The sequence below is a fragment of the Balaenoptera physalus genome, assembly GCF_965194825.1.
Source record: "Balaenoptera physalus genome assembly, chromosome: 17".
NCBI classification, from domain to species: Eukaryota; Metazoa; Chordata; class Mammalia; order Artiodactyla; family Balaenopteridae; genus Balaenoptera; species Balaenoptera physalus.
Window position 1 is genome coordinate 44,303,279 of NC_138895.1, and position 25,718 is coordinate 44,328,996.

General features: G+C 41.0%; 1 long non-coding RNA gene across 1 annotated transcript in view; it reads right to left on the reverse strand.

Moving 5' to 3' along the window:
• LOC309646797 overlaps window positions 1–25,718 on the reverse strand; it is a 79,607-nt gene that overhangs the window by 25,891 nt on the left and 27,998 nt on the right. The window lies entirely within an intron of this gene.

Genomic DNA, 25,718 nt, shown 5'->3' on the forward strand with positions numbered 1-25,718 from the left:
AAAATTTTCTATAATAAGTAGGTGTTATTTTGGTAATGAGAAAGGTTTTGTTTTTTGGGTTTTTTTCAACTTAATGTTCTCCAGTATAACTCTAGAGAGGTCCCATATCAAGGCCAGTTATCATGCACAGCTCTGGGCTTTTTCCAAAGTTCTGATTCTTATTAAATAGTGCTTTCTAGGAAGTGCTGCACTTAATGACAGTAACTTGACTCCAGGCAGAGGTTGGAGAAGACAGATTCAATCTCCTCTAGGTCCTCCGAGTCAGAGCAGATCCACAGCTGGGTCAGAAAGCCCAAAGATGGCTCTCATTGGGAAAAAGTACTAGTCTTTTACATAACATAAAATTTACCATTGTAATCATTTTTAAGTGTACAATTCAGTGACATCAGGTAAGTACATTAGCAGTGTTGTGTAGTCAAAACCACTATCCATTTCCAGAACTTTTTCATCATCCCAAACTGAAACTCTCTACCCATTAAACACTAACTCTTCATATCTCCTTACCCCCAGCCCCTGGCAGCCCCTTTTTTACTTTCTGTCTCCATGAATTTAACTACTTTAGGTACTTCATGTAAGTAGAATCATACAATATTTGTCCTTTTGTGTCTAGCTTGTTTCACTTTAGCAAATGTTTTCAAGGTTTATCTATGTTGTAGCATGTGTCAGAATTTCATTCCTTTTTATGACTGAATAATATTTCATTGTATGTATATACCACATTTTGTTTATCTGTTCATCAGTCAAGGGACATTTGAGTTGTTTCCACCTTTTGGCCATTGTGAATAATGTTACTATGAACACTGGTGTACAAGTATCTGTTCAAGTCCCTGCTTTTAATTCTTTGGAGTATACAATAACAATAATTCTAGGAGTAGAATTACTGGGTCATAGGGTAATTCTATGTTTAACTTTTTCAGGAAAACAGCCAAGCTGTTTTCCTCAGAGGCTGCACCATTTCACATTCCCACAAGCAGTGCACAAGGAAGGGTTCCAATTTCTCCATACCTTTGCCAACACTTGCTATTTTCTGTTTTTGTTTTGCTTTGTTTTATCATAGTTATCCCACTGAGTGTGAGAACCACCCACATTTTATATGTCATGTGTATTCTTAGCAAGCATACTACCAACAAACAATTATACTTGTTTGTTAAGATTTGCCACAATAATTAATAATTGACCCAGGACAGTTGAAAAGCAAAGTTTGCTGTTTACTGTCCCATCTCCAAGACAGTGTGTCAGAAAACAGGCACGGGACTAGATTGCCACCAGAAAGCAGGACTAGAGGGGGCAGGAGGGCTTCTGTGGGAAATACTGGAGAGGCAACCAGAGCCCAGAGGAAACCAAGCAAAGCCAAAAGCACACAGCAGGGGGCGCTTTCAAGATGGCGGAGAAGTAAGACGTGGAGATCACCTGCCTCCCCACATATACATCAAAACTACATCTACATGTGGAACAATATCTACAGAACACCTATTGAATGCTGGCAGAAGGCCTCAGACTTCCCCAAAGGCAAGAAACTCCCCATGTACCTGGGTAGGGCAAAAGAAAAAAGGAAAAACAGAGACAAAAGAATAGGGATGGGACCTGCACTTCTGGGAGGGAGCTGTAAAGGAGGAAAAGTTTCCACACACTAGGAAGCCCCTTCACTGGCAGGGATGGGAGTGCATGGAGGGGAAGCTTGAGAGCCACTGAGGAGAGCGCAGCAACAGGGGTGCAGAAGGCAAAGCAGAGAGATTCCCACACAGAGGATCAGAGCCGACCAGCACTCACCAGCCCGAGAAGCTTTTCTGCTCACCCGCTGGGACGAGTGGGGGCTGGGAGCTGAGGCTCGGGCTTCAGAGGTCAGACCCCAGGGAGAGGACTGGGGTTGGCTGCATGAACACAGCCTGAAGGGGGCTAGTGTGCCACAGCTAGCCGGGACGGAGTCCAGGAAGATGTCTGGACCTGCCTAAGAGGCAAGAGACCATTGCTTTGGGGTGCGCGAGGAGAGGGGATTAGGAGCACTGCCTAAAAGAGCTCCAGAGATGGGCACAAGCCGCTGCTATCAGCATGGACCACTGAGACAGGCATGAAATGCTAAGGCTGTTGCTACAGCCACCAAGAAGCCTGTGTGCAAGCACAGGACACTATCCACACTTCCCCTCCCGGGACCCTGTGCAGCCCGCCACTGCCAGGGTCCCATGATCCAGGGACAACTTCCCCGGGAGAACACACAGCGCGCCTCAGGCTGGTGCAACGTCAAGCTGGCCTCTGCGCCACAGGCTCGCCCCGCATCCGTACCCCTCCCTCCCCCCGGCCTGAGTGAGCCAGAGCCCCCTAATCAGCCGCTCCTTTAACAATGTCCTGTCTGGGTGGGGAACAGACGCCCTCAGGTGACCTACACGCAGAGGCGGGGCCAAATCCAAAGCTGAACCCCAGGAGCTGTGCGAACAAAGAAGAGAAGGGGAAATCTCTCCCAGCAGGCTGAGGAGCAGCAGATTAAATCTCCACAATCAACTTGATGTACCTGCATCTGTGGAATACCTGACTAGACAACGAATCATCCCAAATTGAGGAGGTGGACTTTGGGAGCAACTGTAGACTTGGAGTTTGCTTTCTGCATCTAACTTGTTTCTGGTTTTATGTTTATCTTAGTTTAGTATTTAGAGCTTATTATCATTGGTAGGTTTGTTTACTGATTTGCTTGCTCTCTTTCTTTTTTAATTTCATATATGTATATTTTTTCCTTTTTCTCTTTTTGTGAGCGTGTATGTGTATGCTTCTTTGTGTGATTATGTCTGTATAGCTTTGCTTTTGCCATTTGTCCGAGGGTTCTGACTGTCCACTTTGGTTTTTTTGTTTCTTTGTTTGTTTTTTAGTATAATTTTTAGTGCTTTTATCATTGGTGGATTTGTTTTTTGGTTTGCTTGCTCTCTTCTTTCTTTCTCTTTTTTTTTCTTATTAATTTTTTAAAATAATTTTTCTCTACTTTAATTATTTTATTTTGTTGTATTTTATTTACTTATTTTTTCTTTCTTTCTTTTTCTCCCTTTTCTTCTGAGCCGTGTGGCTGACAGGGTCTTGGTGCTCTGGCCGGGTGTCAGGCCTGAGCCTCTGAGGTGGAAGAACCGAGTTCAGGACATTGGTCCACCAGAGACCTCTGGGCTCCATGTAATATCAAACGGAGAAAGCTCGCCCAGAGATCTCCATCTCAACGCTAAGACCCAGCTCCACTCAACAACCAGCAATCTACAGTGCTGGACACCCTAGGCCAAATAACTAGAAAGACAGGAACACAAACCCACCCATTAGCAGAGAGGCTGCCTAAAATCATAATAAGGTCACAGACATCCCAAAACACACCACTGGTTGCAGACCTGCCCACCAGAAAGACAAGATCCAGCCTCATCCACCAGAACACAGGCACTAGTCTCCTCCACCAGGAAGCCTACACAACCCACTGAACCAACCTTACCCACTGGGAACAGACACCAAAAACAACGGGAACTACGAACATGCAACCTGTGAAATGGAGACCCCAAACACAGTAAGTTAAGCAAAATGAGAAGACAGAGAAATACACAGCAGATGAAGGAGCAAGGTAAAAACCCACCAGACAAAACAAATGAAGAGGAAATAGGCAGTCTACCTGAAAAAGAATTCAGAGTAATGATAGTAAAGATATCCAAAATCTTGGAAATAGAATGGAGAAAATATAAGAAACGTTTAAAAAAGACCTAGAAGAACTAAAGAGCAAACAAACAATGATGAACAACACAATAAATGAAATTAAAAATTCTCTAGAAGGAATAAATAGCAGAATAACTGAGGCAGAAAAACAGATAAGTGACCTGGAAGATAAAATAGTGGAAATAACTACTGCAGAGCAGAATAAAGAAAAAAGAATGAAAAGAATTGAGGACAATCTCAGAGACATCTGGGACAACATAAAACGCACCAACATTCAAATTATAGGGGTCCCAGAAGAAGAAGACAAACAAAATAGGGACTGAGAAAATATTTGAAGAGATTATAGTTGAAAACTTCCCTAATATGGGTAAGGAAATAGTCAGTCAACTCCAGGAAGTGTAGAGAGTCCCATACAGGATAAATCCAAGGAGAAACATGCCAAGACACATATTAATCAAACTATCAAAAATTAAATACAAAGAAAAAAATATTAAAAGCAGCAAGGGAAAAACAACAATTAACATACAAAGGAATCCCTATAAGGTTAACAGCTGATCTTTCAGCAGAAACTCTGCAACACAGAAGGGAGTGGCAGGACATATTCACAGTGATGAAAAGGAAAAACCTACAACCAAGATTAATCTACCCAACAAGGATCTCACTCATATTCGACGGAGATATTAAAACCTTTACAGACAAGCAAAAGTTAAGAGAATTCGGCACCACAAAACCAGCTTTACAACAAATGCTAAAGGAACTTCTCTAGGCAGGAAACACAAGAGAAGGAAAAGACCTACAATAACAAACCCAAAACAATTAAGAAAATGGTAATAGGAACATACATAACGATAACTACCTTAAATGTAAATGGATTAAATGCTCCAAGCAAAAGACATAGACTGGCTGAATGGATACAAAAACAAGACCTGTACATATGCTGTCTACAAGAGACCCACTTCAGACCTAGGGACACATACAGACTGAAAGTGAGGGGATGGAAAAAGATATTCCATGCAAATGGAAATCAAAAGAAAGCTGGAGTAGCAATTCTCATATCAGACAAAATAAACTTTAAAATAAAGACTACGACAAGTGACAAAGAAGGACACTACATAATGATCAAGCAATCAGTCCAAGAAGAAGATATAGCTATTGTAAATATTTATGCAACCAACATTGGATCACCTCAATACATAAGGCAAATGCTGACAGCCATAAAAGGGGAAATCGACAGTAACACAATCCTAGTAGGGGACTTTAACACCCCACTTTCACCAATGGACAAATCATCCAAAATGAAAACAAATAAGGCAACACAAGCTTTAAATGATATATTAAACAAGATGGACTTAATTGATATTTATAAGACGTTCCACCCAAAAACAGCAGATTACACTTTCTTCTCAAGTCCTCAAGGAACATTCTCCAGGATAGATCATATCTTGGATCACAAATCAACCCTTGGTAAAATTAAGAAAAATGAAATCATATCAAGTATCTTTTCTGACAACAGTGCTATGAGACCAGATATCAGTTACAGGAAAGAATCTGTAAAAAATACAAACACATGGAGGCTAAGCAATACACTACTAAATAAGCAACAGATCACTGGAGAAATCAAAGGGGAAATCAAAAAATACCTAGAAACAAATGACAATGAAAACATGACGATCTAAAACCCATGGGATGCAGAAAAAGCAGTTCTAAGAGGGGAGTTTATAGCAATACAATCCTACCTCAAGAAACAAGAAGCATCTCAAATAAACAACCTAACCTTACACCTAAAGCAATTAGAGAAATAAGAACAAAAAAACCCTGAAGTTAGCAGAATTCATAAAGGTCAGATCAGAAACAAATGAAAAAGAAATGAAGGAAATGATAGCAAAGATCAATAAAACTAAAAGCTGGTTCTTTGAGAAGATAAACAAAATTGATAAACCATTAGCCAGACTTATCAAGAAAAAAAGGGAGAAGACCCAAATCAATAGAGTTAAAAATGAAAAAGGAGAAGTAGCAACTGACACTGCAGAAATACAAAGCATCCTAAGAGACTACTACAAGCAACTGTATGCCAATAAAATGGACAACCTGGAAGAAATGGACAAATTCTTAGAAAAGCACAACCTTCCAAGACTGAACCAAGAAGAAATAGAAAATATAAACAGACCAATCACAAGCACTGAAATTGAAACTGTGATTAAAAATCTTCCAACAAACAAAAGCCCAGGACCAGATGCATTCACAGGTTAATTCTATCAAACATTGAGAGAAGAGCTAACACCTATCCTTCTCAAACTCTTCCAAAATATAACAGAGAGAGGAACACCCCCAAACTCATTCTACGAGGCCACCATCACCCTGATACCGAAAGCAGACAAAGATGCCACTATAAAAAGGAAACTACAGGCCAATATCACTGATGAACATAGATGCAAAAATCCTCAACAAAATACTAGCAAACAGAATCCAACAGGACATTAAAAGGATCATACACCATGATCAAGTGGGGTTTATCCCAGGAATGCAAGGATTCTTCAGTATATGCAAATCAATCAATGTGATACACCATATTTAAAAACTGAAGGAGAAAAACCATATGATCATCTCAATAGATGCAGAAAAAGCTTTTGACAAAATTCAACACCCATTTATGATAAAAACTCTCCAGAAAGTAGGCATAGGGGGAACTTATCTCAACATAATAAAGGCCATATATGACAAACCCACAGCCAACATCGTTCTCAGTGGTGAAAAACTGAAATCATTTCCACTAAGATCAGGAACAAGACAAGGATGTCCACTCTCACCACTATTATTCAACATAGTTTAGGAAGTTTTAGCCACAGCAGTCACAGAAGAAAAAGAAATAAAATAAATCCAAATCAGAAAAGAAGAAGTAAATCTGTCACTGTTTGCAGATGACATGATACTATACATAGAGAATCCTAAAGATGCCACCAGAAAACTACTAGAGCTAATCAATGAATTTGGTAAAGTAGCAGGATACAAAATTAATGCACAGAAATCTCTTGCATTCCTATACAATAATGATGGAAAATCTGAAAGAGAAATTAAGGAAACACTCCTATTTACCACTGCAACAAAAAGAATAAAATACCTAGGAATAAACCTACCTAAGGAGACAAAAGACCTGTATGCAGAAAACTATAAGACACTGATGAAAGAAATTAAAGATGATACAAACAGACGGAGAGATATACCATGTTCTTGGATTGGAAGAATCAATATTGTGAAAATGACTCTACTACCCAAAGCAATCTACAGATTCAATGCAATCCCTACCAATCTACCAATGGCATTTTTCACAGAACTAGAACAAAAAATTTCACAGTTTGTATGGAAACACAAAAGACCCCGAATAGCCAAAGCAATCTTGAGAAAGAAAAACGGAGCTGGAGGAATCAGGCTCCCTGACTTCAGACTATACTACAAAGCTACAGTAATCAAGACAGTATGGTACTGGCACAAAAACAGCAATATAGATCAGTGGAACAGGATAGAAAGCCCAGAGATAAACCCACGCACATATCTTTGATAAAGGAGGCAAGAATATACAATGCAGAAAAGACAGCCTCTTCAATAAGTGGTGCTGAGAAAACTGGACAGTTACATGTAAAAGAATGAAATTAGAACACTCCCTAACACCATACACAAAAATAAACTCAAAGTGGATTAAAGACCTAAATGTAAGGCCAGACACTATAGAACTCTTAGAGGAAAACATAGGCAGAACACTCCATGACATAAATCACAGTGAGATCCTTTTTGACCCAGCTCCTAGAGAAATGAAAATAAAAAGAAAAATAAACAAATGGGACCTAGTGCAACTTCAAAGCTTTTGTACAGCAAAGGAAACCATAAACAAGACGAAAAGACAACCCTTAGAATGGGTGAAAATATTTGTAAACAAAGCAACTGACAAAGGAATAATCTCCAAAATATACAAGCAGCTCATGCAGCTCAATATCAAAAAAACAAACAACCCAATCCAAAAATAGGCAGAAGACCTAAATAGACATTTCTCCAAAGAAGATATACAGATTGCCAACAAACACATGAAGGGATGCTCAACATTACTAATCAGTAGAGAAATGCAAATCAAAACTACAGTGTGGTATCACCTCACAGCAGTCAGAATGGCCAAAAAAATCTAAAAAATCTACAAACAATAAATGCTGGAGAGGGTGTGGAGAAAAGGGAACCCTCTTGCACTGTTGGTAGGAATGTAAATTGATACAGCCACTATGCAGAACAGTATGGAGGTTCCTCAAATAGCTAAAATTAGAGCTAACATATGACCAAGCAATCCCACTACTGGGCATATACCCTGAGAAAACCATAATTCAAAAAGAGTCATGTACAACAATGTTCATTGCAGCTCTATTTACAATAGCCAGGACATGGAAGCAACCTAAGTGTCCATCGACAGATGAATGGATAAAGAAGATGTGGCACATATATACAATGGAATATTATTCAGCCATAAAAAGAAATGAAATTGAGTTATTTGTAGTGAGGTGGATGGACTGTCATACAGAGTGAGGTAAGTCAGAAAGAGAAAAACAAATACCATATGCTAACACATATATATGGAATCTAAAAAAAAATGGTTCTGAAGAACCTAGGGGCAGGACAGAAATAAAGATGCAGACATAGAGAATGGACTTGAGGACACGGGGAGGGGGAGGGGTAAGCAGGGACGAAGTGAGAGAGTGGCATGGACATATATACACTACCAATTGTAAAATGGGCAGCTAGTGGGAAGCAGCTGCATAGCACAGGGAGATCAGCTCAGCACAGGGAGATCAGCTCGGTTCTCTGTGTCCACCTAGGGCGTGGGATAGAAAGGGTGGGAGGGAGACGCAAAAGGGAGGAGATATGGGGATGTATGTATATGTATAGCTGATTCACTTTGTTATAAAGCAGAAACTAACACAACATGGTAAAGCAATTATCCTCCAATAAAGATGTTAAAAAAAACAAAAAGCACACGACAAAGAGATAAAAGAAGAAAAAAGGAGAAAGATTAAAGAGTTAAGGGGAGGGAGTAAGAGACCAAAAATTTAAAGGAGATTTTACCCAAACAGAAATATTACCAACTGCCACTCATCTGGATCAAGCCTACCTCCAGAAAAGCCAGTTTGGCAGGTTGGAAAAAGAAAAGGGTAAAAATCAAAGCTTCTGATTTGAGTGTTAAAAAAACATATCTGGACATGACCCTTTTATATTTTGATCCTTTTTGGTTACTTCTTTAATCCCCACCCCAATTAAATTTTGTAATTCAGAAATGAAGTGATTTCTGAAATTAACCTGGGCATTACATAATCACAAAATTATTCAGGCATCTGCAGTGAGACTCCTTTCACCAGTTTTTAAAAATAGATGTCTGGGTGTGTGCAATCAGGTAATTACCAAACCTGCATGTCTCATACACCATCCTGTCCCACAAAAGCATTTTGAAGATTGACAACACAGTTTATATTTTAAAAGATGTTTTCAATTTTTTTACTTCCTATTTTTTTCTAGAACTGTTTGGTTTTAATGAAAGCCTTCCATTTCAACTGTAAAGGATTAATCTCTAAGCCTTGAGTAAAACATTTTAAAGTATATATAATATTTTTGGTTGCAATAATTGACTCCTATTCCTAATGACTTGTTTCCTCCATTTCACACTGGAACTTGGTGATCTGAAAAGAGATTTTTTAAAAAAATCTTAAAATTAAAAACAACACTTGTGAAAAATATTCTTCCTGAAAAATATTTTAAATATTCTCTTGAAACGTTTGTCATAGAAAAAGAAAAAACTAAATGAAAAATAGAAAAATTCTAAATGGGACCTTATCTATTATGCTACTCTCCCAAACTAATTTCATTCCTAGGCACAACTAACTGGACATCTTTGGAGACCTTCAGGGAAAACCTACTGTGCTTCGGGACATAATATAGGTGATTTAGTAAAACAAAATTTCCTCGTGAGTCAGCAGTGGGACAATCTTGTTTATACTTAAAATGACACATAAGGCATAAACAGGAATCTCAGGCTGACCTTTTAAGGTGCCAAGTAGGCATTATCTTGTCTACTTTACTATATGTCATTTCAAGAACATATTTATTTACAACTTATCTTCTTTTTCTTAATTTCTGCTGAGGTTCCTTTTTTATACTGTCATTCAATTCCTCTATATCAGAGAAACAATCACACACTGTTTACTGAGCCTCTTTTGTGGACAGCACACTAGCAGACATCATGAGAGACAGAAATGAGGTAAAACATAATTCTTGGTCCTTAAAAGAAGTGACTTTTTTTTTAAGATTTCACGAGAGCTGTGTGGCCTGTTTGTGAATGTACGTTTTGCCTTCTGATATAATTAGTTATTTAAACATCTGTCTCTCCCAATAGACTCTACCTGTGAATTCCTGAAGATAGGAATAAAAACTATCCAGGAACCAGGCTTTATTCTTCCATGGATCCATCACAGTCCAATAAACAGATGGGCCACAATTTACAATATCATGTTTCTATAGTTTGTTAAGTTTCAGGAGCTCAGCACAAGATTTCCCATAGAAAATTTTAAAATTGGTGGTTCGATGACCAAACTGTTAAAAATGGGAGTTCAGTGGCCAAACCCACAACACTGGAAGTTGAATTTTGATACTATATTCTAGTATGTAAGATGTAGGAGAGCAGGAAATGTTTCTGTCTTGGTGTATCAGTGAGAATAATTTTGCTACAAAGCAACATGAATCAACTCTAGGGGAGCTTGACGTGTAAAGAATCATAATCAATGAAGCATATGACAGAGGAAGAGAGTAGATTATAAGAGCACACGTTAGAGAAGGGATTTGGAAAGTTTCCAAGAGGTTGTTTCATTTAAGGTGAATCTTGGAGGAACAAACACATTTCCAGGCAGAAGAGAAGAGAAAGGACTATCCCAATGGAGGTGGCAGCCCCTGCAAATGTGAGAAGGGGAAGTGAGAGGTTATTTGAGGCATCCAGGGAATGGCTGTTTAATAGGACAGGAAATAAAATTTTCAAGTATTCAGTCATTGATTCATATAAAAATATTTTTTGAGTGCTACTATGTGCTAGTATAATGAATGTTTGTTGTTTTTTTAGCTACCAGGTATCCGTTTTCTCTTCCCAAAATCATCTTATTTCCTTTCAAGAAATTGCCTCATCCCAGTTCATCAGTTATATGGTACGTCATCAGGGGCCCTGCTTTCATGGCTAGGGATGGGCATAGCTAGGACAATTGGATATTCCTTTCTTGAACTTTGCCCAGCCAAAGAGACAGAAAATTGTTGGAGTTCATCCAGTTTGCTCCAGCTACAAGACTGTTCTGTCCACTTCTGTTTCCTGTTTCTTAAGAACAGCCCTGGACCCTTCCTACTTCCAAATCTGGCTCTCCATCCTTCCCTTCTATGAACTGATATCCCTCCTGTAAATTCCCTTTGGTTTAGGTTAATTAGAGTTGGGCTTCCATTGTTAATAGCAGAAGACTCTTAACAGATACAGCCAGTCCCTATGTTAGCAATGAGAATATACAACTAAAAAAGTGGTGGTTCTTATTCTGAAGAAGCATATTTTGCAGAATGGGGTTGGGGTCGTAGTGAGGATTATATAAAGAAACATAACTGGGACTTCCCTGGTGGCGCAGTGGTTAAGAATCCGCCTGCTAATGCAGGGGACACGGGTTCGATCCCAGGTCTGGGAAGATCCCACATGCCACGGAGCAACTAAGTCCACACGCCACAACTACTGAGCCTGCGCTCTAGAGCCCGCGAGCCACAACTACTGAGCCCTCGTGCTGCAACTACTGAAGCCCATGCACCTAGAGTCCGTGCTCCCCAGCAAAGAGAAGCCACTGCAATGAGAAGCCCACGCACTGCAACGAAGAGTAGCCCCCACTCACCGCAACTAGAGAAAGCCTACACGCAGCAACAAAGACCCAACACAGCCAGAAAAAAAAAAATTAAAAAAAAAAAAGAAACATACTTGAGTTATGTAAAAGATATAATGAGAGCATAAGGAGAGCAACCCTACGTCTGTCTGGGAAAATCAAGACAGACTACACAGAAAAGGAAGCTCTTACTCTATCTGCTGAAGGAGAGGAAGGAATTTATGGATAGGGAATTGTGGAAGGACATACCAAGAAAAGAGAACTTTATGCAGGAAGGAAAAATCATGGCTTATTTGGGGAAACTACAAGTATATTTTAGAATGTGAAAAAGACCTTGTATAGGATGCAGAAATGTTTGCATTTTATCCTATAAACAGTGACAAGTCATTCAAGAAATTGTAGGCAGTAGAATTATATGACAGGATTTATATTTAGAAATATAACTCTGCAGAGTATTGAGAATAAACTAAAAGAAGGTAAGAGATGGGAAGAAGGAAGAAGTGTGAAGTGTGAGTAGGAGGGGTGGGATGGAGAGGAGGGAGGTATTAGCCTGGAAGAAGAAAGAGTTTACACAAACAAAAAGGTTATTTAGGTGAGAGATGGCAAGGGTTCAAGTCTAAAAATTATAGTGGGAAGGATTGAGTCTAGAGATATTTCAAAAGGTATTTGACAGACTTGAAACCTATTTGCTGTAGGAATTGAAGGAGAGCTGAGGGAGAATAGTATGGTCTAAGATAAGGGATAAATCACTGGGTAATTGGTAACAACTAAGATAAGGCACGCAGGGGAGGAGCAGATTTAGGAAAAGATGATGTGGCACGTTCAGGAGGCTATGATTGCATGTCAGGCCTAGAGTTCAGGATACATGGATGTGAGTCATCATGAACCAGTAATTAAAGACGTGGAAGTAGATGAAATTACCTGGGAGAGTATGTGGAATGAGAAGGAAAGAAGGAGGGCCCCAGATGGAAGCTTGATATGTAGCAAGTCTCCAAATATGGTCCCAGCGAACCACACCTCCCACTATGTATGCCCTTTTATAGTCCCGGCTTACATCAAGTTTGAGGTGTCAATGTTCTATATCTTGATCGTAGTCATGGCTACACATTGACATGCATCTGTCAAAACTCATCAAATTGTACACCTAAAATGGGTGAGTTTTACCATATGTCAATCATACTTCAATTTTTTTTTTAATTAAGAAGAGAAATAAAGCCAAGAGAATGATATTCTAGTTCTATTATCTCCAGTGTCCTTGAGAACCAGGATTTTTGGTGAGGAGAAAATAAGGCACAGTTGTAATATAGAAGGTTATATAAAAATCTCGTAGTCCTGAATTAGAATTGAAAATATCGTATGACTCATGAAGTATTTTATCAAAAAGAATGAAAGGAAGAAAGAAAAAGATAAAGAAAAAAACAGAAAAGAAATAATGACAAACTCAAAAGCAATTAACAACTCTAATACTCAAATGTGGTCTTGAAAATGCTTCTCGAGAGAAAAAGCTGATTCCAGGACTAAGGTAGTAAATGTGTAAGATGAACCTAGAAAATCATATCATACCAGAGAGAAAAAAAGATCTATCAAAAACTGATAAACTGCTGAGCCTGCACGTCTGGAGCTTGTGCTCTGCAACAGGAGAGGCCACGATAGTGAGAAGCCTGCGCACCGTGATGAAGAGTGGCCCCCGCTTGTCGCAACTAGAGAAAGCCCTCGCACAGAGACGAAGACCCAACACAGCCGAAAATAAAAAAATTAAAAAAAAAAAAACTGATAGTATGTTACAAGGACTTGGGAGCTGGGGCAGTTTGAGTATCAATAAAGATAACAATATGTTTAAATCCATGTGTTTCATAATAATAAAAAAATAATAAGTTAATAATAATATAATAAATGTTATAAAATAATATAAAATATGTTATATTTTAATATATTATAAATAATAATAAAATAATTTTAAAATAATCAATTTATAAAATAATAAAAGTTCAGGGGACTTCCCTGGCAGTCCAGTGGTTAAGACTTTGCCTTCCAGTGCAGGGGTTGTGGGTTCGATCCCTCGTCAGAGAGCTAAGATCCCACATGCCTCGTGGCCAAAAAACCAAAACATAAAACAGAAGCAATAAGAGGGAAGAGATATGGGGATATATGTATATGTATAGCTGATTCACTTTGTTATAAAGCAGAAACTAACACACCATTGTAAAGCAATTATACTCCAATAAAGATGTTAAAAAAAAAAAAGAAGCAATACCGTAACAAATTCAATAAAGACTTTAAAAACGGTCCACATCAAAAAAAAACTTTTAAAAAAAGAAAAGTTCAGTCATCTTGGGAGGATGATTGGGAACCAACTCTTTATTTTGAAAACGGTTAAATAAAGCGAAAGACTCAAGAATTATCTTCCTTTCCCATGAATATACCACCAGATAGCCAAATTACTGATGAAGAGAAGTTTCTCCTTATAGAAGCATTTCAAAACTACATGTGGAGGGACTTCTCTGGTGGCACAGTGGCTAAGGCTCTGTGCTCCCAATGCAGGAGGCCCAGGTTCCACCCCTGGTCAGGGAACTAGATCCCACATGCATGCCTCAACTAAGGAACCCGCTTGTTGCAACTAAGACTGGCACAACCAAATAAATAAATAAATAAATATTTTTTAGAAATGCGCGTGGCAGGGATGCTTAAACTGCGATATCATCATTTTGCATCCCCTGATGAATTGAGCCTCAGTGGCTGCTAGCAACGCAAAAAGAGCCACCTGGACACCATGTGCTTCTTGAGAAACAAGACAACACTACCTACAAAGGAGTCTCCCCCCATACCCCCCAATCAAGCCTGAATCTGATAAAGCCTCTAGATTCAACCATCAATTTGGGGGAAGTACAGAGGACAGACAGGGTATAATGATAAATAAACTGTTTTATAGGGTTGCAGTCAACAAAATCATGACTCTGGGAAACCTCTAGGACAAATGATCCAGTTTCTTCAACAAATAAATTGCAAGGGGAAAAAAGAGTAAAAAGGCGAGTCTATAGAGACCTAAAAGACATATTTCACAAAAAACAAAAAAAAAACAAACACATAACTGCAATGTTTAGGGATTCATAGTTGGATAAAACTGCAAATAAAAGAAGGTAACAATGAACATAGAAGTCAGGACGGTGGTTATTCTTTGTGGAGAGGGGGAGGATTTGTGTTTGGGATTGGCACAGGAATTGCTTCTGGAGTGACTGGCCAGGTGTCTTCTGGGTGGTTACAGGGTGTTTGCCTTGTAACAATTTATTAAAATACATATTATTTTTTGCTTTTTAAAATATTTGATATAACTAGATTTTATAGACGATTTTAGGTTTTAGATGGTGCAGTAAAGATGTTTCCATTCCCTTCACCTAAAACAATAATGATAATAACATAACAGAAAGACATCTATATGCCCTGAATTTTCCAAGCAATGATTTGTAAGGAGAACTAAACACATCACTAGAATAAATTTGAAATATTGTACCGGTTAACTTGCTTTTCCGCCTGAATCCTCACAGAACTGATAACAAATAAACAGTATTTTTTTAGAGAAATGAAAAGCCATGCCTTGTTAGAATTGATGAATCTTTTTATTATTGAGGTTTATTTGACTGATCTTGGGTGATTAATTTTGTGACCTGAATGTATGATTTGTATGATACAACTAAAAAAGGAGGCTCCAGCCCCAAGATTTCCAGTTGACAGTTTCCTGGAGTCTAGTGGTCACAAAAATGAAATTATTATACTGAATAAAGCATAGTGTAGGGCTAGTTACTGAGGGCAAGTGATTATATTATCTAAATTTTAAATGGTTTTAGGGGCTTCCTTGGTGGCGCAGTGGTTAAGAATCCACCTGCCAATGCAGGGGACACGGGTTTGAGCCCTAGTCCAGGAAGATCCCACATGCTTCGAAGCAACGAAGCCCGTGCACCACAACTACTGAGCCTGTGCTCTAGAGCCCATGAGCCACAACTACTGAGCCTGTGAGCCACAACTACTGAGCCCACGGGCCACAACTACTGAAGCCCTCGTGCCTAGAGCCCGTGCTCCGCAACAAGAGAAGTCACCGCAATGAGAAGCCCGCACGCCACAACAAAGAGTAGCCCCCGCTCGCTGCAACTAGAGAAAGCCCATGCGCAGCAACGAAGACCCAACGCAGTCAAAAATAAATAAATTAATTAATTTTTTTAAAAAAGTGTGGCACAGCCATTTAAAAAAAAAAAATTTAAGTGGTTTTATATGTCTCCCAAAATGTAACATGACACATCTACTTTGGAAAACTGGCAGTTTCTAATAAACTTATATATATGTCCTATGACCCAGAAATTCTGCTTCTTAGTAACTTCCCCAAAGAAATTAAAACATACATCCATGAAAAGAGTTGTATACAAATGTTCAGAGTAGCTTTATTCATAACAACCTGAAGAGATCTGGAAACAGTCTAAATGTCCATCAATAGGGGAATGGAGGAATTCCCTGGTAGTCCAGTGGTTAGGACTCCATGCTTCCACTGCAGGGGGCACGGGTTTGATCCCTGGTTGGAAAACTAAGATCCCGTGTGCCATGTGGCACGGTGAAAAAAAAAAATTAGGGGAGTGGATAAACAAATCTGTTATATCCATACAACGGAATAGCATTCAGCAATAAAAAGAACTATTCCATGCAACAGCATGGGTAAATCTCAAAAATGTGACGAGTGAAAGAAGCCAGACCAAAAAAAAAAAAAAAATCACATATTGTCTGATTCCATTTATATGAAGTTCAACAACAGGCAAATCTAATCTACGGTAATAGAAGTCAGAATAGTAGTTATCTCAGGAGGGCAAAAAACTATTCTTCCCAGGAAGTTTGGAAAAGTACATGTTATAAATCCTTTAGTCCGAGTCATTTTTATTAATAGAAAACTAGTTTCTCTCCACCCTCACTAAATAAATGTTGAACATTTGCAAAATATCTGTTATTTGAAGGGATACCAAATTCTCATTCCAGCCCTGGGAGTAACTGCCACCTGTATCATGAATAAGGGACATGGAGAAAAAAAGGAACCATACCATCGAGGTGTTGAGGGGGAGAGTGTAACTGAATACAGAAATACCTTGGCCTTCACCACCCCACAGAGAAAGCCAGTTCTCCTGAACCCCCCGAGTTGAGAGATTCTCCACTGCCTGGGTCCTTCTGGGAATGGAAGCTGATGATGGAGGGAGTTTAGAAAGAGGGAGTGTTGTCATTGCTGTCAGAAATGAGTGTTTTCAGTTTCAGCTGCTAGGGGGCAGAATTGCAGCAGCAGTAATGGTGGAATGTTTCCAGATACGGAGAGGCTGGAGGCCGAATTAGGCATCTAGCCAGTGAAAAAGCAAGAAAAGTTACAGGCCAGGAAAGGCACAGGAAACATAGGCTCAGCAGAGCTGGTAGGTTGGAACGAGGGTGTGGACGGACCAGGAGCATAATGCTGAGGTGGCAGTAGGCTGCTGAAAACTACTGAGATGCAGGGTGAGAAGGGCCCAACCAACCTCCAGAACCTGGCATTGCCTCTGACAAGGGTACCAAGGTGTAGCTACTGCAAGCAAGAATCCGTAAGCCTGGACACTTAAACATATATTGGGGGTGGGGGAAAACTAGAGGAACGGTTTTCAGAGGAAACCTCCCAGGAAAGTTAGAAGGAATCCAGAAGCAAGTACAGAGAGAAAATGGGGGTGGCCTCTGTGAAAATCGAGGTAGGATTTTTCAGGACAGTGGTGAAGAAATTCTCCTCGGTCAGTAAATTGATGATTGAAATCTCACTAGCTTGCTTCTTCTTTTTTTTTTTTTAATGAATTTATTTATTTATTTTTGGCTGCATTGGGTCTTTGTTGCTGCACGAGGGCTTTCTCTTTGTTGCTGCAGAGAGCAGGGGCTATGCTTCGTTTCAGTGCGTGGGCTTCTCATTGCTGGGGCTACTCTTGTTGTGGAGTGTGGGCTCTAGGCGTGCGGGCTTCAGTACTTGCGGCACACGGGCTCAGTAGTTGTGGCTCGTGGGCTCTAGAGCGCAGGCTCAGTAGTTGTGGTGCACAGGCTTAGTTGCTCTGAAGCATGTGGGATCTTCCCGGACCAGGGCCCAAACCCGTGTCCCCTGCATTTGCAGGCGGATTCTTAACCACTGCACCCCCAGGGAAGTCCCTAGCTTGCTTCTTCTTGATCTTAAAGCTTTGATCCCAGGTAAAATGCAATGCCCCCCAAAAATGGAATACTTGGAGTACTTGTCAGTCATCTGTACTATTGTGCAAATGACTGATTTATTAGACAAATGTTAATTGAGCATCTGCTTTGTGGGGCTAGAGCTTGCATTCTAGTGGGGCTGTACCAGCAATAAACAAGTAAACAGATACATAAATAAAAATTTCACATCATGAAATGGCAAAGAAGAAAATGAATCAGATACTGAGAAAGAGAAAGACTAGGCAGGTTGGGAGAATCTTCAGTTAAGGTGCTCAGAAAAGTCTCAAGGGTGATGTCTGAGGAGTACCAAGGAGTCTACAATGCAAAGATCTGTGGGAAGAACCTTCTAGGCAAGAGGGGACAGCAGTTCAAGGGTTCAGACTTTGTAAGCTCCAAAATAAGGGGTTGGATTTTATTCTACTTGCAATGAAAAGTCATTGGAGAGTCATAAACAGAAGAGTGGTCTAGCCTCATTTACATTTCTAATAGTGCTCAGTGAGACATCAACTCTAAGGAGGGCAGAATGGAAGCAGAGAGACCAATTAGGGACCAAGTGCAATAATTTCAGTGAGAGATGATGGCGGCTGAACTAGAGAAGAAGCCGAGGGATGGAGATGGGTAGAGGGGTATTGACTATTTTCTAAGTGAATGAGGGAGGTCAGCAGAAGCACGGATGATGGCTAGATGTTTAGCTTGAACAACTGCATGGTGATGGTGCTGTTAAACGAAAGGAGGAAGGCTGCAGAACCAGTCAGTGGTGGTGTCGGTTGGGGGGATCAGGGCTCTATTTTGGACATGCTGATTTTGAGATGCCTAACAGATATCCAATGGAGATGTCAAGTAGGCAGCTCTGGAGGAAGGTCGGGGTGGAACTGTACATGCCATTAGCATATGGAGAGTAGAGGTGCTAGCGTTTGGATGGCATTTAAAGCCATCTGCTTAAATGGGATCACCTAGCAAAAGAGTGCAGATGGGGCAGAAAAGGGAGCCCAGCCAGAGCTCCAGGCACGGGACCTGGAGGAATGAGGCCCGGGAGGTGGACAGCAAATGAGCTGAGAAGGAAGAATCTAAGAGGTAGGACAGCCCAACATGTGGAAATCAAGAGTTGGATGTGTTTCAAGCCCAAAGGGTGTGCCGCCGTGTCTAACGCTGCCGAGCTGTTGAGCAAGATGAGAAAGAAGTGATGATGACCTTGAAAAGGGTAGTTCCAGGGAGTGACGAGGTTGAAAACCCACTGGAAACAAGGTTGTGATAAAAGGAAAACTTTTTGAGGACAGAGCTTCCTGGAGAGAGGAATACCCAGAACTGTCAGAAAAAAGTCTACTGGGGGCACTGAAGGCAAATCCCAAACAGAAGAGGTTCCCAACCTGGCTGAATGTCAGGATCATCCAAGGAGCTTAAGGATATTTACACAAGTTTCCTGGTCCCCTCCCAGATCTACTGACTTAGTAGGAGTGGGAATTGGAATATATTTGTAAATTATTATTTTTATCATCGTTACTTTTGAACTTAGTTTTTACTAATTGAACCTATATTGTTTTAAAAGCTCCTCGGGTAATTCTGATTTAGCTGATTAGAGTAGAAGGTGAGCGAGGCAGGAATATTCCCACCAAAACAGGATAAACACTTTCTCCTGGTTTGAAAAAAAAAAGGTTTATTAACCTATAAACATTTTGGTAGAACTTTCAAATTTAGTTTATCTCCCCTAAATATTTCTTCTGCATTTAGAGCTTGCTGTCACTTTTCTTTTGATGACCTTTAGCAAAACACAAAATGAATATTCACAGAAAAACTCAGAAACAGGTAACCATACTTAGGCATCCTGCTCTTTTTCATGGATACGTCTGCTCACGACTGTGATTTTATACTGCATACATAGAATTAGAGGTATCTTTTTTCTGCCATTGAAACTGTTTTTTGTACTTAATAGTGGCGTTGTTTTTAGCAGTTTTGACAGTGTTATGCAAATTGCCATCAGAACAGGTTTGAGAATTGTTAAAAAGAGCCCTGAAATCTATTCATGCTCTCTCTCTCCCTTTTCTTCTCTAAATCTCTCTCTCCCTCTCTCTCTCCCTCCTCCCCCATTGTGTCCCCCCCCCCCCCCCGCCGCCCCACTATCACCACTTTTCTCTCGCTGTCTCTGCTCAAGTAAGCAATTTCCCCAAGGGAGGAAGGCCTGAAAGTTAAATTCCTGTCCCCCTTGAGTTCAGCCGGCTGGAAGAAAATCCCAAAACGGGAGTAACTTGATATGTCTGGAAGAAGCAGTAAAAACAAAATTCAAAGTAGGAGCTTCCCTCAAAGAGGCCGTTATAACGTCTATGTGCATCACTTCACAGTTCCCAGTGCATCACTATGTCTGTTACTTCGTCTGATCTTCATACCAATCCTGGGAGAAACTACGCTCTTAACAACCCCCCCCCCACCATTTAAAAGAAAAAACAGATGAATAAATGGAGGCTTAGAAGGGTTAAGACAGTTTCTGGGGGCCTTTAGGTAGAAAAGTACAAACTTCTAAGGGACTTTTTCACAATCACAGAGTGAAAAAGTGAATGAACTCAGCAATGACAAGGAACAAACTATTGATACATCCAACAGGTTGGATGACTCGCCAGGTAATTATGCTGAGTGAAAAAAGCCAGCGCCAAAAGATTACATACTCTATGATTCCGTTTATATAAACTGTTTGAAATGATGAACATTTAGAAACACACTAGTGGTTGCCAGGGGTTAGGTATGGTGGAAGGAGGTAGGGCAGGAGGGGGTGGGTGTGGCTGTAATAAAGCAACACAAGGGGTCTTTGTGATGATGGAACTGGTCAGTATCTAAACTGAGATGGTGGATACCTGAACCTGCACGTGTGATAAAAGTGCATAGATCTAAATACACACACACACACAAATGAATACGAGTAAAAGTGGAGAATTCTGAATAATAGATTATTTCAATGTCAACCTCCTGGTTATGATATTGCACTTTGGTTTTGCAAAATATTACCATTGGGAGAAACTAGGTAAAGGGTACACTGTATTTCTGTTTAATTTCTAACAACCGCATATGAATCTGTAAGTATCCCAATAAAAACATCAATTAAAAAAAAGAAATGAGTCAGGGTGTGTCCCTGGCTCCTGGCTCTTGTCTGTGCATTATTTACCTTCCCCAAGTGTAACGAAGTGAGATATGGCCTTGCTCTTGGAATCCCTAGTTTGACTCAATGCCCTTAGAGTGAGTGAGTTAGAGATGGGGTATATCCAAATTTGACCATGGAAGGTATTGTTAAATCAGGCAAGGAAATAGTTTCCCTAAATAATTAAACTCAACAACAAGGATTTACTGAGTAGCACAGGGAACTATATTCAATATCTTGTAATAAACTATAATGGAAAAGAATTTTTTAAAAGAATATAGATATAAACATACATATGTATAAGAATTTTTTAAAAGAATATAGATATAAACATACATATGTATAATGGAATCACTTTGCTGTACACTTGAAACAAACACAAAACTGTAAATCAACTATGCTTCAATTTAAAAATTAATTTAATAGAAAAAAAATAGGGCTTCCCTGGCGGCGCAGTGGTTGAGAATCTGCCTGCCAATTCAGGGGACACGGGTTCGAGCCCTGGTCTGGGAAGATCCCACATGCCACAGAGCAACTATGCCCGTGTGCCACAACTACTGAGCCTGCGCGTCTGGAGCCTGTGCTCCACAACAAGAGAGGCCGCGACAGTGAGAGGCCCGCGCACCGCGATGAAGAGTGGCCCCCGCTTGCCGCAACTAGAGAAAAGCCCTCGCACAGAAACGAAGACCCAACACAGCCATAAATAAATTAATTAATTAATTAAAAAAATAAAATAAACTCCCAGAGTGTTTCCTACATTGAGATCCAGAAGAACTTAGATTTTTTTTTTTTTTGAAAGTATGGTTTTGGTTCCGCCTCGCAAGATCTTAGTCCCCTGACCAGGGATTGAACCTGGGCCACAGCTGTGAAAGCGCCGAGTCCTAACCACTGGACTGCCAGAGAATTCCTAGGAGCCAGGAGAAGTTAGATTTTACACCGAGCATTGCAACATTCTAATTTTTCTGAGCTAGCTATTCCAACACATATATCCTGAGTTTTCCCTGACTTTGGGGGCTCAGCTATGGATAGGGGACAGTGGTAAGGGTAGAAAGGAGAGGATAGTAATACAGCCTTAGATCTGTGGGGTGCGGCAATCGGGGTAGGTGGTGGGAAAGGTGCTGCTTTCTAAGTGATTATCTGTGTGACAGACCCAGAAGCTGAGGGTCAGTCTGACCAACAGGCTGGAGCAGAATGCTCGCCTGTTCCATGCCTTAGATTTTATTTGCCCTTTTATTTCTCTTCTCTTCATGTCACATAAATTTAGTTGCTTTTCTCTCCCCTCTCCCCACTGCAACTTCTTGTCTGTCTCTTTCTCTTGATTTTTCTTTTTCTTTTTTTTTGCTACATTTTTCTACTAAGACCACATTTTAATTAATACACAATTTAAAAATATTAACCAAAAAAATCACAAGAGAGTGGCTGAAGGCTGGTACAGTTCTTGCCATGAGCTCAGGACGGCAGCTCCAGTCCTGAGCGGTCTCCACTGTGCAACAGCTCCCTGACACAGGTGTGCTTCATTGTGGGGAAGAAAACCTGAGTTACCACCTGGGCCACACCACTAACTGGCCACTTGACCTAGAGCAGTTTGCTTCCTCACCTACAGAACAAAAGGGATGCACTCAGAACTCCCTCTCCAAAGTCTCAAAGTTTTGTCTGAGTCTCAGAAACGAGCCTTTCTGGCCAGGAGTGGTGAAATGCTGCAAAAAGGCTGGCAGATGTAGGTGAAATTAGAAGGTCACTTCATTTGGAGCCTTTCCCGGAGGCTGGGTGTTCCTAGAGCCAGTAAGTTATGATCAAACCATGTGCCATCAACCCAGGGCTGTGCAGGCAAACGCTGTAATTACACTTAGGCCTTAATGGCCGGCAAGACCTGTAGGCATTGGACCACAGAAAGGGGGTGGGTCCTCAGGAGAGGAGGAGGGATCTGACCTGTGCAGAATGACTGTCGAACTAGAAAAGGGAGGTAATTCATTTCATGCATCTAGGCAAAAGTTTGGGTGGGGTGATTCAAACAGTAGCAGAGAGAAGGAAGAATTGGCTCTCCTTAGGGACTGAGTGAAGAAGAGAAAACAGAAATAGAGTCAACTAGTGGAAAACACTGAAGAAAGAGAAATGGCTATTCCCCAGGCTGATTCCCATAGCAACAGCAAACCCCAACCCCTAGGCCCTCACAGGTTAGGAGCAAAGTGGAGGAGAAATTGCTCGTCGGGGGCGGGATACACAAACGTTTATTGTGCTCTTAGTCTGTGCCAGGCACTTTCATGGGTGTTACCTCATTTATTCTTCACAGCAGTTCTACAAAATACAAATATCTCCATTTTACTGGAGAAGAAACTGACACTCAGGGAGGTCAAGTCACAAAGTAGGACCTTGGGCAGAGCCAGCACTGAAACTGGGTTTGTCTGAGTCCTAAGCCTGAGCTCTTCCTCGGGGAGAGCTGGATACTTCTTTTTAGGTCCTTTTTAGCAGCTGCCGAGCCACCACCTACTCTGAAGTCACTTCTCACCTTGCCACTGACCATACTTGCTCATACACTAATGATAGCTCTAGGAATGCCGCATTATCTGGCAGTGGGCAGGGAGCTGTGGCCCAGATTTTGAATCAGAAAATCCTGAATTTGAATCCTGACTCTGCTAACTTGGTGCCTGTGGGCAAGATGCAAAACTTTATTAAGCCTCATCATTCATTTCTTTAAAGAGGGACTACTAATACTAAAGTCCTAGAGTTGTTGTGAGAATTATATATAAGTGTAATGAGAAGCTCAATGCTTGACACATTATAAATGCTTAATAAATGACGGCTATTAAATTATATCAGCATGAGCTTAAGCAGGGGTTCTCAGGCTTGGCTGCACATCAGAATCACCTGGGGAGCTCTGGAAACACCGAGGCCTGGGCTGGCTCCACACACAGAGATTCTGGCTTAATAGGTCTGCGGCGCAGTCTGGGTTTGGGAGTTTTACAGACTCTCCAGGTGATTCTCCCATGGTTCTCAAGACTTCAGAGCATGCTTCAGGATCACCTGGAGGGTGTGTTGTAACACAATTTACTGGGCCCCATCCCCAGATTCTACATCTGAAATCTTAATTCTTTCAGACAACCTCCAAGTTTTCCAGCTTCCTTAATGAAAATAACATTTTGATTGACTAGCTATTTTGTGAGGTTGTATTGACTAGCTATCTTGTGCGGACATTATATTAACTCCTTTACAGGTAGTGCATCTCATTTAATCCTTACAAAAACCCTATGATTATTTTTCATTTTACACATGAGGAATCTGAGGGACTTCCCTAGCGGTCCAGTGGTTAAGACTCCGTGCTTCCACTGTCGGGGGCGGCGTGGGTTCAATCCTTGGGCGGGGAGCTAAGATCCTGCACGCCGCTGCTCGGTGCGGCCAAAAAAAAAAAGAAAAGGGAAAGAGGAATCTGAGTCCCTGAGTCTCTGAGAGGTTAGGTGACTTGTTCAAGGCCCCGCAGCTGCTCAGTGGACAGAGCCAGTTTGGACTCCCAAGCGCATCTTCTTAATCAAGACCCTGTAGGCCCTCTTTTCCCCCTAATGCAACTGTCCTTTGATCGGACTGAGAACTGCAGGCCTTGGCCTCTTGTTTCTCCCAGTCTCTCAGCTATCATCCTTCCTTCCTTCCCTCTCTATCCTCCAGCCATGCCAAGGGTGGAGCCTGAGAACTTGCATTTCTAACAAATTCCCAAGGTGATGGTGATGTTGCTGGTCAGAGGACCGCACGCTGAGAACAGCTAGCCTAAAGGAAGTGGGGAGGGGGTTGAAAGGTGGAAAAGCACTTGTTTTAAAATCCCACACCCAGGAATCATGGTTAGGTCTCCAGAGATTCACAAAGCATTTGCTTCCAGAAGCAGAACAAGGTTCTAAGCCTGGGTTTCCTCACCTGTTGAATGAGGTTGTTCAGAGTTGTTGGGAGATGTGGTTATAAGTGCCTGGGATCTGTGGGTGGCATCGAGTGGGCGTCCAACATCTAACCTGGTAACTGGCAGAAGGGGCACCTTAGCCCTAAGTCCTAGTATATTTATAACAGGTAGTCCCATCAGGAAAGGAAACGTTCTTACAAATTCTTTACACCCTGCTAGACAAAACCTCCTGCCCTCTGCACAGCTGTTCTTCAATGGCCTCACTCAGGGAGTCACATACAATGGCACTCAAACTCTGCACAGCAAAGCATCCTGGGTTTACTCTATGATCCCTCCCTCTGCAATTTAAAAGACTTTGATAGGGAGTGTGAAGTTAATCACAAATTGAATTACTATTAGATGGAACTATCTAGAGCTAATAAAAAAGCCTTTCATTGGGGAGATAGATAGCTGAGTTAGAAGCTATCGAGCTACCACCAGGCAGGGTCCTTCGCTCTGTTCAGTTTCCTTGTTAACTCAGCAGCAGTGTAGGGTCTAGACACGGGCTGACCTTGTCTGAGTAGAGGTTTAGCGAGGTCACTGGAGGGGGTGGAGGATGGATTTAAGAGGGCAACCCTGGAGCCAGTGTTCTGTTCAGAGGGTCTGAACAAGGCAAGAAGAGGCAGCCAGGGAGCGGAGGTGCTGGGCATGAGATTTTAAGGAACAAGAATCTGTAGGCCTTGTGATACACCGAGCATGAGGGGTGACATGGAAGAAGAAGGGTCTAGCATGATGCAGGATCCTAACTCCCAGAAGAGTTTAGAAAGAGGAGTGGGTTTACAGGTAGAGAAAATAACGAGTTTAGCTGGGGACACAAGCAATTGTATTCACGTGTTTGGAACAGCTGAGTGGAGGTATCAAGTAG